Below are 14,254 nucleotides of genomic sequence, written 5' to 3'. Positions count from 1 at the left end.
TTTTTCATTTGAATGTTTTGAAACTAGAATTTAATGTGAGACAGCAAATTTTAATGTTTTGAATATTATCTTTATGAATATTATTTTTAAGGGACCCTAAATAAAAGTTTTATTTATTTATTATTTATTTTTTTTTTCTAGTTTATTTTGGAAAAACTCTCCTAATATTTTGAATAAATTTTTTGGTCAATATATTTGGGTTTTAAATGTGTATTTAATTGTAACGACCCTTGTCAGAGTACTCGAAAGTGGGTCATTATAGTGAATCATGTTGTTATTAATCATTTGAAAGTACATAATTTATTTCCATCTAACTAGCATATAAGGAAGAAATTAAAATCACAAGATGGTAAAAATAAATTGCTCTTTTGCATCACACCCTCATGTAACAGTTGTGGAAACTTTTTCGAATAATAACCAGATTGCCAAAAATTATAACATACATTGGTCCCCTTCAAACACTGACCCTAGTGATGCTTATGACAAGATGAACACGAAGGTTGCACATCTACACTTGCTACTGATTCTTTGGGTTGTGTCTTACATGGCTTCCCAAACAAAATTAACTTGAAATTTTCTATGCTCATGACTCTTGGTATAAATCTCCTATTTAACCGTTCATGTGGTGTATTCGAGGAATTACCCATACGAATATCTCTTTTTGCTTTTTCTTTATCTCTTCTTCCCAACAAACTTTCCTCTATTCTTTTAGCTACCTCTACCAGTTTTGAAAAATTTGTCCACTCTGCACTTACTATGACAGAGGTTCGAATTTCATCCTATAGTCCATTCTCGAACCTCTTTCTAATAAATGAAGAACATTTAACTACATGGCTGAAGATGGAAAAAATATATTGGAAAATGAGTAAATGAAGTCTTAAGTGCTGACTCACATAAGTACAAGAATATAGTATTTTTCTGACGCATAACATCGTCTAGATATAGCTTAAACTACGTTGGGAGATAATCTCTCAACGAACAATATCTCATCAGAGAGTAGTTGGAAAATAGGCATCAAGAGACATTCTCCCGACGTGCGATGCCTATGCGTTAGACTTTATCCTCACTCCTAACAATATATATACCTCTTCAAGAGATAGGATCTCCAACGGGGTCAATGTTTCATCAACAGTTGTTACACCTTTCTTAACGGGAGAACGAGCCTAGTTTTTATATATATATATTCCACTAATTGCTTTTTTTTTTTTTTAACTTTGACCTGCCTATAATCTAAAATTGAACCCAAATCAACAATATTAAGGAAATCTGACGTTTTCACATACATTGAGATTAAACAAAAGTCATTCATAGTATTATTTTTTATATAAAGGAGACAAAAGTGTATTAGATAATAATGCTTACATATAGACTAGTGGTCCATAAAAATACATCTTGAAGAACATACAGGAGAAAGTGTATTGATCATGTAGTGAGCTCGTGACTCCAGAAAGTATTTTTTAGGGAAAAGATTGAGGATGCATATTAAGATGCAAACATAGATAAGTCCGCAAGTTTAGATAGTATGCAAAGTAGGATAACTTGAGCGCATGAGGGAGTTGAAGGCAGGTAGGAGGTTATATAATAAGAAATTAAAAAAAAACACAACACAAAAAATAAAAAGAAACAAAGGATTAAGAATTCATTTTTGTCTCTCATGTTTCCTAAAATGTATCAATTTGGTCCCTACATTTTCATTAGAAACGATTTGGTCTACATACTTTAAAAATCAATTTAATCCTATTAAAAATTTTGTTAGCTTGTCATTTAATTCATTTGATTTGTACAACCTTCATTGAAAAATATTGACCTCGTTGAAAAGGGTACCATTATCCATGATATTGGCTTCATTCGATAGAAAACTTGGATGAAAATATTTTAAATCATACCTAAGCCTAAATGAATGGAAAGAAACACATAGAATCCAAAGCTAACTTATACACCCTTCTCCCATGAGAAGAATATAAACAAACAATATTAATTAATTGAGGTAAATCTCACCCAAACAATATTAATTCTCAACTATAAATATATATTATTTTATTATTTAGATAAATTTTCTTAAGGTAATTGCAATAGGTAGCATTTTTAGGGCTAATAATTAAGTGTATATCAATATTTTTTTTTAGAAAAATTACAAACATAGCAAAGTATATCAATGATAAACTCTATTGCTAATAACTCCTATTAACGATATAGCCTATCAATAGTAGACTCCGAGTATTAGATCTAAATTTTTCTATATCTACATTTTTTATTTTTGGCAACGGGCCATATTTGTTGATACTTTGGTATTCAGTGTCATATTTAAGTTTATAGCAACATTTTAAAAAATAATAAAAACATAGCAAAGTGTCTCAATGATAGACTTAGTTGTTGATGGGCTCCTATTAGCGATACAGCCTATCAATAGTATATGTGCTGATACATAGCAAAATTTCTTTTGCATTAAGCTACCTGTTGATACTTTGACATTTATTGCTATATTTATCGCTACATCATTTTTTATTATTAGTTTTTTTTTATTCACAACCAATGAAAATGACAGAAAAAGTTGAAAGGTGAAATTGAATACACTAAAGTGAAAAAAAATATATAATATGTATGGTAAAGGAATCTACATGGGTTTGTAAAATGAATATAAACTTCATATCAAATAATGTTTTTCCTTTTAACTTTTATATAATTCATTCTAACTTTTACTCCAAATATTTTTTCAATTAAATAGAATAGATTTCCAATTAGATAAATTTTTTTAATAAAGAGTGATGAAAAATCATCCATCAATGTTTCAACTTTTAAATTAACATAATGTAACTAAGATAATAAGATAATGGAGAGAGAGGGGAGGGAGAGACCAACAGACATAATAATGGCAATAATTTCTTGATGGGTCATATATTGAATGTTATCAAGATAATAAAAATTCAATATATGCTCACAACCAAGAGATTTGAATGTTATCCGAGTAAATAGAGATAAATGATATTTATATTTATTAGATGATTTTAATGAATAAATTTATATAACTAAATAAATAAGTATATTTTAATTGATTATGTTACTGAATTTTTTTATATATATATAATCAACTAATTATTTGTAGCAAATGAATAGTATTAATTGAATAACCTATTATCACCAGCGAAAGATAATCTTTCCACTACATTAATTTAAAACATTCAAGTAAACTAATCTATATTAATATATTATTAATTAATTACCCTTTCTAATGAAATACTTAATTGTATTAATTTAGTACATATTTGTGAATAGAAACTACTCGAGCATGGATTTCAATTTATCAATCCATTATTTTTTTTATATATTACCAGTGCAAGTCTTACTTCAATGTTTTACTAGAAAATGAATTTATATTGTAATTTTAATAATAAGTTTCAATTAAACATTTAAGATTTAAAGATAGTCGTAAATATAGCAATTAGACTCAAAGTATTAATAAATATAGTATAATAAAAAAATTACAAATATAACAAAATTTACTATATCACTAATAGAAGTCTACCAACAATAAAGTTTATTCCTAATATATTTTGCGATAATTATTATTCTTTAAAATTGTTGTTATGTTGTTTGTTAGGCAATTTGAAAATAATGGATTCAATGAATACAAAGTTATATTCGGTGTTTTGAGATATGTGTTTGGAATCATATTCATAAATTGATTTCTAATTTAAACAATTATTTAGAATGTTAAAATTTAAAATTCAAAATATGAAAACCATGAAAACATAAAAATATTATTTTCAGAAATTGGACTATTTGGATAAGAAAATACTGAAACAGTTTACATAATCTAGATTATTTACTAAATGTATATTTGCGAAACAAGTGAATCTAAAAGTATAAAACAAAATTTGGATTACCTACTGAATAGACCCTTATTTATTACCTCTCTTAACGTAATACCCCTTGTAAGTACCTTAAAACTTAAAATAATTTAAAAGTAAATTAAATAGATATATCAAAAACAAAAATGAGATGATAAAAGAACAAAATACATTAAAGATAAGAGAGAAAGGATAAGGGATACAAAAAAATTCTTACTTTTAGAAAGGTCTAAAATACCCTTATGTGCGAGTATAAAAAAGTAGTGGAATTACTTATTCCCACATCTCTCGTCCAAAGTCCAATTCTTTTAGTGGCAAACCAAAGAGAAAACAATGAGCACACAATTTGCGGTATTTTTGAGAGCTCTCACAATAGCATGGAGTGATAATAACGAATACTGGAAATGGAACAAGGAAGAACGTTGTAGGTATAATCTTAAACCCAAATTTTATTTCTTCATTACCAAAAGCTTTCATTATTGTCCACTCTTTTGTTAATGTTCATAACAATATAAACTAATTATTAATTTCATTATGCATCAATGAGCAATAGACCGTGCTAGACTTCTATCACCCAATGGTAGAAGTCTATTGCGGTTTATCATTGATAGACGGTGTCATTTTGCTATATTTATAAATAAATTGGTTCATTTTCTTTTATTTGAAAACAATCTTATATCTTATGCTATATTATATTATTATGAGATATGAAAACATGTACTCAAGTTCAATTTTGAATAAGCTTAATACATATGATTCAGTTCTAAATAAATTACAATAAAATAGGATTTGTTAAATCAAAATAAATTAAAATAAAGCATGATTTGTTTTTTTTTTTTAAAGAAATTAGTTTTATCCCTAAGACAAGAGGAAAAATAATATAATTTAATAAGAACGTGTTTGGTCGACGTTGAAGAAAGAAAGAGTTTCCTTTACTCAATGTAACCTCTCTCATTATGGTGTTTAAAAACTTGTAGTTATACAATCGATGATGCAGAGCTTCTTTAGGTATCTTGGTTCGATTATTTCATTGACGTGAGTTCTTCTAGCTTCAAACAAAATACTTGGTACACAGTAAACATGGAGGTGATGTTGAAAGATAATGCCAATGGATGGGATCTTCCTGTGACCAAGAAAATCATGATGCCAGATGGGAGCACGGAAGAGTCTCAAGAAATAATACAAGATAAGCCATGAAAGGAGTGGTTTCAATATCTTGATAGGAAAATTCTTACTTAGGAGCAGTGGGTTGGTCCGATTTCAGCTGTCTCAACTTGGAACACATTGGAAGTCGGGGATTATCATAAAAGCCCTTGTGGTAAATGCATAAAATTGAGCCTAAGAATAATATGGAAATAAATATAAAGTAATAGAATGAAATGATAAATAATCACACCCCAAAATACAAACTATTATAACCTAACTATAATAATCTAGGACTATAATAACCGACTCTTTGTCCCAAACGTCTCCGAACAAGTTTATCAGTTTTTTATATTGTATTGTATTTGTTTTAGTGCAAGGAATTTCTTTAGCTGAATTTTTTTAAAGCAGGCATATAAATCATTATTTTATTCCTCGATTATGCATTACTTATCTTGAATGACACTTTTTAATCAATGGGGCCTTTCAGAGTGACAACAAAATATAAGATAAATAACACAATTATAAAATGCACAACCTAAGTTGAAGCCACGAAGGAATGAGAGTAAGCAAGAGCTGGTTGGAATTTAAATGGGTTATTGGAAGAGGTGCTCGACTAAAGTAGAACTATAAAGAGAGTGAAAAAGGAAGAGTTGGTATGAACAATCCAATCAGGGCAAAAGAGATCTTCTTTTGCATATAATTGAGTGTGGATGAGTTGGGAAGGTTGCTGAATGAAATAGAGGTCTAAAAGGTTGTGGAATTTAAGAAAATTCGAAGGTTGTCTACGTACTCAGTAAAGCGGGAAGCTCGAGGGATTGAAGCTATTTTTGAGTTATCCAAGGGCTATTAAAGCTCCAGAATTTGAGGCAAGGTACTTTTAAAGTTCCTCTTGAATTCTATGAAGGTTAGTAGAAATAATTGCAGTTGGAATTTATGTTTTCAGGTCTACAATTGTGAAGGAAACACAAGGGAGACTATTGGTTGAGTAGCTCTTCTACACTCATATGCCCAGTGTCACAATCTAACTTTAAGATAATAGATTGTGACCCCTCTTATGCAGACAGTACAATGGCGACACATGAGTTTCGACACATCTTGCAAAGATAGAAGGCCAAGAGAAGTATTGTGATGCGACCGAGGAGGATGGTGCATCATCCAACACACCAATATAAGTGAGCAAGCATACCATGTTGAACATTAAGTAGAAAGACAAGCAACCATATCATTGATGGTGTAAGTGACAAGCTCCGTGGGGGCCAGATGGGGCTTGATAACGAACAGAAATGCACGTTATCATAGTACTAAGTTCTTAAACAATGTTGGCTCGCATTGATAAAACATGTTAAATTGCATCCAAAAAGCATCACATTCATAATATTATGATCGCATGCATTTAATGCACAAGAACAATTGATTTTTGTGTTTTTATGCAGATTATGCGTGAATGCAAGGCGGAAATTGCGATCATAGGAAATCATCGATCGAGCGCAACTTCACCACAAGTCTTTGCGATGATTGTGCTCGCAAACATTTTCTTAAGAAGGATTGATGCAACTTGGTCAGCACAACTTGGTGGGCGCATTTGGGTGAAAGGTATAATTAATCACGATGGGATAGAAAGCTGATGACAGTCGAATCTGAATTAAGTTGATAGCCGCTAATGAGCAAGTACATTCAACTTTTCGATGACAAATATTCGACGCATCAGCAGGGAATTAAAGCCATCCCATGTGCAATCATAAGAAAGTAGCCACCTTCACCCAAGGCCCTATAAATACAAAAGGCATCCTTCAAAACAGGACTTCGGTTACTTAGAAATTTTTTTATAGAATTTATCCTTTTCCATAGTTTTCTTTTATCTTTAACAAGGAGTAAGGGAAGAGTTGATACGTTGGACGATCGCTCAAGGCAGCTTGGGAGAGAATCTTGTGGCGAAGAAACAGAGAGCGGGCCGACTCTCGTTAAAGCGAGACTATCTTTTGAACACAAGTAGAGAAGATGGTGTAAAAGCCTGGGAAGCAAGAGAATGCTACTAGGCTCTTTATTTTATTCTTGCATTGTTGTCTTGTACTTCAACTTTATATCTATACAATGGAAGTTCTTATTCTACATCTTTCACTCTCTTAGCATGCATGAGTAGCTGAATTAGTCGAATGGGTTGAGAAGAACTAAGCTAACATGTCCTAGGATCTTCATTACTTGCGATTATCTTGTATTTATGTGTGTTTCATTCATCCATTAGAAGTACTCAGAAGGGTAGTCTAAGGACAGGATCTAGGCTTGGGAAGGTCAGGTCAGAATCTAGGCTCGGGAGAGTCAGATTAAAACTGCATAAACAAGAGATAAGGACTTAGAGATAAGCTCAGTTTGCCAACTTGCATTGCATGCATCCTAGAGATGGGAATGATGATATGTGGTTGCCTTGTTTGTGTGTATCATCGCATAGACAAGAATTAGAGGTTTTTGTGTAGACCCTATAGACACCATTGCACGTACATCGCATGCGTTCTAGCCTTAGAAGCCGTGGCATTCGCACCGAGAGGTGGTTTACTATTGTATGCATGTTGCATGATCCAAAGCATGAACGCATTCTAGGAAATGTTAGCCGAACTCTTTCTCAGCTCGTTCACCGCATACTCATCGTATCTTTCGTTTACAACTCTTTTTGCAACTCCGCCGCATTTGTTTATTTTTCATTAACGCAAACAATAATCCCAGCAATTTATTTATTTATCCGGTTACTGCAAAGTTTTCATAAAAATTACCAATGCAACCTATTTTCACAAGTCCTTGATTTCGACCCTGGACTTACCAAGAAACTCAGTGGAATTTACACTTGGATTCCGCTGTGGAAACTTGAGTGCACAACACAATTTCACCATCGCATATCATCCATGATTCACTTCATAAAATCAAGCATCATGTTTTGGGTGCCGTTGTCGGAGACTTCGGCAAAATAGTGTGCTAACGGTAATTTTTTTTTTTTTTATTTCTTTGCAGACTCTCAATCTCTAGCGAATTATGACCCGGAAATTGAGAGGACATTCAGACATAGATTAAGAGACAACCACCAACAACAAGAGAGAATATCAAGAATGGCAAAGCAACTGGCAGAAAGGTCCGCTAACGCGAACAATATAATGGCCAACCCCATCCTTTTTGCGAATGATCGCAATAGACCCATTTGGGACTATGCATCGCCCAACCTCTATGATTTATCTCCAGGAATCATGAGACCGGCATTAGATGGATCGAGGTTTGAAATGAAGACAGTAATGTTGCAGATGATTCAGGCTGCTGGGTAGTTTGGAGGAAGGCGTGGCGAAGACCTGCACGCCCACCTTCGGAGCTTCATAGAAATCTGCAACACTTTTGTGATCCCGAATATCTCAACAGAGGAAGTTCGACTCACTCTGTTCCCATTCTTCTTGTGTGATCAGGCAAGAAAATGGGCATATTCTCTCGAACTAGGGAAGATAACTTCGTGGGAACAGGTGGTGAAAATTTTTATTAAGAAGTATTTCCCACCAACTGAGAATGCTAGGAGAAGGAAATTAATAACAAATTTTGAACAAGGAGATAAGGAATCGCTCAGCGATGCTTGGGCGAGGTTCAAGCGGCTGATAAGAGGTTGTCCACATAATGGCTTACCAGATTGCCTTTAAATGGAGATTTTTTACCAAGGACTGAATCCCTCTTCGCAGACCGCTGCCAATGCGGTAGCAGCTGGTGGTTTGCTCGACAAAACATAAGAGAAGGCAAAGAGTATACTTGATCGTATTTCCAAAAATCAAGAGGATTAGTGGGAAAGCGATCAAAGATTAAGAATTAAAGATAATGATGCAAACAACGAGGCCATCGCATCCCTGCAGATCCAGATGACTACGATGATAAGTTTAATTCAAGGCACTGCAATTAATAACACGGGAGCGAAGAAAGGGCAGGTCAACGCAATCACTAAAACGACTGCAAGTTGTGTCATTTGCAGATATGCTCACTCGATGGAAGAATGCCCAACAAACCCGCAATTGGTATGCTTCATGAGAAAGAATCCCTATTTCGATACATATAACCCTAGGTGGCGAAAATACCCAAAATTTGCATGGAAAAATCAACAATAAAGCTTTCAACTTGTGGCACAAAAAAGGAGGGCCACCCAGATTTTTCCCGCAAAACAACGGTCCAGTGCATAACCAAGCTAGCAGCTCACAAACACCGCAATCTTCGTTCTTAGAAAGCTTGTTGAAGCAGTACATTGAGAAAAACAAATCAATGCTTCAGAATCAAGCTACATCTATTAGAAATCTCGAAATTCAAATGGGACAAAATGCGAGCAAGCTGAAAAATAGACCACGAGGAGCGTTGCCGAGCTCAACTGAGCTCCCTTACAATGCTGGGGGTACCAGGAAGGAACAATGCTTAGTAGTCTCCTTGCTAAGTGACAACATTATTGCGGATGTAGGGGAGGAGCCCATCATGACCAACTTGAATGCAGTGACAACCGAAGACCCGTTGACCTATAGTTCGAAAAAGCCCGAGAAAATAGATCTTTAAGTTGCGTCTTAAGCCTCTCGATCTTGAGATAGAAGAAGTCCAACCACCAACAACTCCGCAAAGATTGAAAGTGAAGCAAAATGAAGAAGAAAAGATCGCAATAGTGGCCATAATGCAAAATTTTATGATCCCACTGAAAATGGGCGACCAAGGAATCTTTACGATACCATGCTTCATCGGAGGGGCCTACAGTGGCCAGGCACTTTGCGATCTTGGGGAAAGTATAAACAAAATGCCGCTATCAATATTCAAACAATTGAATGCCAGCACACTCGCGCCCACAAAGGAAACTCTCCTACTCGCGAATAGATCTCGAATACACCCTGAAGAAGAGTTGAAAAATGCCACAATTTCAATCGATAAATTCATCCTACCGGCAGACTTCCTCATTTTGGATTATAGAGCGAACAAAGATGCACCTATCATATTGGGACGACCATTCCTTTCGACTGGTCGTGCTCAAATTGATGTGCGCAATGGGAAAATTATGATGAACATTAATTGGGAAAAGCTCCGGATTAAGGCAGTCAAGATCCCATAAGACAAAGAAAAGAGAGAAAAGCCACCATGGACGTGAACAATCCAGTCTGAAATAAGCGGTCCCTGAGTTATTATAGAATTCAACCTCATTAGGGACGCAATCCTTTTGAATATCCTTTTCCTACAACAAATACTTCATCAACTTTTATCATCTCTTTATTTATTATCGCAATTACCTTTTTGTTACCAACATTGTTCTTACTTTTCTACATAAAAAAAAGAGTTATTTTCTTTAAAAATTATTTGACCCTCTCTCTGTTTTTCTTGCAACGATCAAGGCGCTGGATTACGGAGATGTTACACGAAGAAGCCACTTACCTTACTCCATTACCGCAATCCAAAGAAGATAGATTGCCATAAAAATGGCGTCAATACACAATACGGGCGACAAAGCAAATTTGGGGGTGTATTCTTCCTTATCTTTATATCAAATTTTGCGCTATCGCATCGCATGTTAGTTTTACAAGTTTTATCACTACATCTTCTTTGATTACTGCAATCATTTGATAGAGATAAATTTAGTAAGTGACCACATTTTGTCTCTTTGCCAATTATGATTTCAATAATGAAAAATATGCTTCTATGTCTTTCATATATACTAGAGTCAACTTAATCTTAAAATATTCACCGCATAAAATATTTCTAGAAGTTGGGGGTTTGCTAGCTTTCTTTCAAACTTTCTTTACGAAGCTTTCTACGAACATCGTATGACTTATTTCAATCTTTTGGCAATAAGGACATTGTCGCATTTTAAATTTGAGGGTGAGGTATTTATTTTCGACCTTGCTATTTTGAAAAAAAATAAAAAAAGAAAAAAAAGAAAAAAAAAAGAAGGAAAATTTTTTAGAATAACAACTCCACTGTCAACGCAATGGGAAACCCATGTTAATAAGAGTTAAGTTGTAAAAGACATTTACTCGTAGTTGGATGTCTACATGACACGCATGGGGGCAAGCCAAAATGAAAGTAAGTCACCAGGATCAACACATAAATAAATGACTGCAACTTCACTACCAAATAGGTATGAGTTTAGTCTGAGGAAGAGCGCATTGCTCATAGTTGGATGTCCGCATGACATATGTGGGGGCAAGCCAAAACGAAGGCAAGACACTTGGATCAGCGCCAGGTCAGAAAAAATAACAATGTCAAGAAATATGCAAGAATAAAATCATTTGACACCCCGGTGGGAAATTTTCTTTTTGAAATAAATCATGCGATGTTCCGGATATTAGTAAAGCCCTTTCGAAGGTTAAGCTTGCAATCCCTAGGTCTTAGAAATATTTTAAGAAGAGACTTGAATAAGACTTAAGAAACTTTTGGTATATAGAATTTGAACGAATTATCCTTGAGAAATCTAGAAAAGAACATTGCGGTCGATTTGCTAAAAGAAATCTTTACTTATGCTTTAGGACAAGCATTGTTTAAATTTAGGGGTGTGATAATGGGCATAAATGCATGTTATCATAGTGCTAAGTTTCTAAACAATGCTGGCTTAAATTGATAAAACATGTTAAATTGCATCCAAAAAGCATCAAATTCATAATATTTCAGTCGCATGCGTTCAACACATAGGAACAGTTGATTTTTATGATTTTATGCAGATTATTCATGAACGCAATACGAAAATTGCGATCATAGGAAATCATCGGTCGAGCGCAACTTCACCACAAGGTTTTGCGATGATTGTGCAACATTTGCACAATAAGGATTGAAAGTATATTAATCACGATGGGATAAAAGGCTGATGACAGTCGAATCTGAATTAACTTGACAGCCGCTAACGAACAAGTACATTCAGCTTTTCGGTAACAAATATTTGGCACATCAGTCAGGGAATTAAAGTCATCCCATGTGCAATCATAAGAAAGCAGCCGCCTTCACTCTGAGGCCCTATAAATATAAAAGGCATCCTTCAGAACAGGACTTTGGTTACTTAGAAAAATTTCTATAGAATTTAGCCTTGTCCATAGTTTTCTTTTATCTTTAATGCGAAGCAAGGGAAGAGTTGATATGTCGGAAGATCGCTCAAGGTAGGTTGGGAGAGAACCTTGAGGCAAAGAAGCAGAGAGTGGGTCGACTCTCGCAAGAGCGAGACTATCTTTTGAACACGAGTAGAGAAGACAGTGTAAAAGCCTAGAAAGCAAGAGATTGCTACAAGGCTCTTTATTCTATTCTTGCATTGTTGTCTTGTACTTCAACTTTATATCTATACAATGGAAGTTCTTATTCTACATCTGTTCAATCTCTTAGCATGCATGAGTAGCTGAATTAGTCGAATGGGTTGAGAAAAACTAAGCTAACATGACCTAGGATCTTCATTGCTTGTGATTATCTTATATTTATGTGTGCTTCATTTGTCCATTAGAGGTACTTGGGAGAGTAGTCTAAGGACAGGATCTAGGCTTGGGAAGGTCAGATCAGAATCTAGGCTCGAGAGAGTCAGATTAGAACTGCATAAACAAGAGATAGGGACTTAGAGATAAGCTCTGTTTGCCAACTTGCATCACATGCATCCTAGAGATAGGAATGATGATATGTGGTTACCTTGTTTGTGTGTATCATTGCATAGACAAGAATTAGAGGTTTATGTGTAGACCCTATAGACAGCTTTGCACGTACATCGCATGCGTTCTAGCATTAGAAGCCGTGGCATTCGCACCGAGAGGTGGTTTACTATTGTATGCATGTTGCATGATCGCAAAGCATGAATGCATTCTAGGAAGTGTTAGCCAAACTCTTTCTCAACCGGTTGTCTACATACTCATCGTATCTTCCGTTTACCAACTCTTTTCAAACTCTGTTGTATTTGTTTATTTTTCATTAACACAAACAACAATCCCAACAATTTATTTATTTATCCAATTATCGCAAAGTTTTCATAAAAAGTACCAACACAACCTGTTTTCACAAGTCCTTGAGTTCGATCCTGGACTTACCAGGAAACTCAGTAAAATTTACACTTGGATTCCTCTTTGGAAACTTGAGTGCACAACGCAATTTCACCATCGCATATCATCCATAATTCATTTCATAAAATCAAGCATCAGGGCCCCAGGCCAGACTTTGGAAGGTGGGGTTTTGTCACGTGGTTAATGAGCGGCTCTAGAGTTAGATGCATATTGATAAGATATACAAGTACGTCAAATTTCATGTCAATCGGAGTTTAGAGGAGCGCTCTACATTGGTGAGTGATAGTTTGCCACATTTGATATGCATGTGTGGTAAAGAGGAAAATGTTCAGAATGTATTATGGGGGAGGCATGGTGTCAGCTCTCCGCCACCCCTAGGCCTTATGGCCTAAATGAGCTATCCCATGGTACATGCGTGTGTTATCGAGTAGGTGAGCATTACAAGACAAGTGTCTTGGGCATCTTCCATTGAGAATGGGATCTCATGGACAGTTGGCACGGGTGTGCTGATATTACGCCCCTTCCAATGGGCTAGAGTTTCGATGTAGAACCCGATATGTCATTTTGATTTAACAAGGGCTTGTAGCAGTTTAAGTCTTGATTATGTCCAGATGGATGGATGTCTGAGAAGTCCCGAGTTGGATTGTCGCCCATGGGTTGGTTGATGATGGTTTTTAATAAGCATGCCCGATCAGATGAGAGAAAGTTGATGACATCCCGACACTCGGGATGGCATCCTAAAGCATCAGTGGGACTCGATAGTTCTCGGTTGGCCTGATACTTCTCGAGTTCTAAAGCGATGTAAGAGTATGAGGGACGTTCTGTTGAGAACCAAGATGACGTAGAGAGATACGACGTTGCATTATGATGACCCTAGCCTCATATATGGACAAGGTCCAGCCTCAGGACTTGACCTAGAGTAGAGGCAAGTCGACTAGAGTCGCACATGAAGGAAAATACACAAACGGGCAACATGTATGGCTGATTGAAGTTCAGTTCTGCATGAGTTCAGTTCGGTTGAGAATGCGATAACCTCACCTAAGGTCCAACGAAGCTTCAAAGAGTGATAGAGCTAATGGTTACATGCAGAAGAACCGGGAGTCAAGGAGACACGCGTTGGTCAAGTTCAGTTGTGCATCAAGAGTCTGTATGGGCAAACATCATGGCTACCAGAGCCAAGTGATTGGGAAACAACTCGTAAGAATGGGCTGTTGTCCCGTGAGAATGCTCCCTTTGTATGGAGCCAATGTGTCTCTT

General features: G+C 35.3%; 1 long non-coding RNA gene across 3 annotated transcripts; it reads left to right on the top strand.

The window, feature by feature from the left end:
• Positions 1-4,145: 4,145 nt before the first annotated feature.
• Positions 4,146-7,103, top strand: LOC150037867 (uncharacterized). 3 transcript variants are annotated; one of them, XR_016527880.1, is made up of 4 exons: positions 4,146-4,276; positions 4,826-5,860; positions 5,938-6,227; positions 6,428-7,103. It is a non-coding gene; the product is annotated as an uncharacterized LOC150037867 (long non-coding RNA). The 3 variants fall into 3 exon arrangements; XR_016527879.1 differs by having other exon boundaries at positions 4,826-5,865; XR_016527878.1 differs by having other exon boundaries at positions 4,826-6,227.
• The last annotated feature ends 7,151 nt before the right edge of the window (positions 7,104-14,254 follow it).

This window comes from Benincasa hispida, chromosome 2, assembly GCF_027475165.1.
Source record: "Benincasa hispida cultivar pf3 chromosome 2, pf3_genome.v1.1, whole genome shotgun sequence".
NCBI classification, from domain to species: domain Eukaryota; kingdom Viridiplantae; phylum Streptophyta; class Magnoliopsida; order Cucurbitales; family Cucurbitaceae; genus Benincasa; species Benincasa hispida.
The sequence above is the reverse complement of the archived record's forward strand: the minus strand, read 5'-3'. Positions and strand labels throughout refer to the sequence as shown.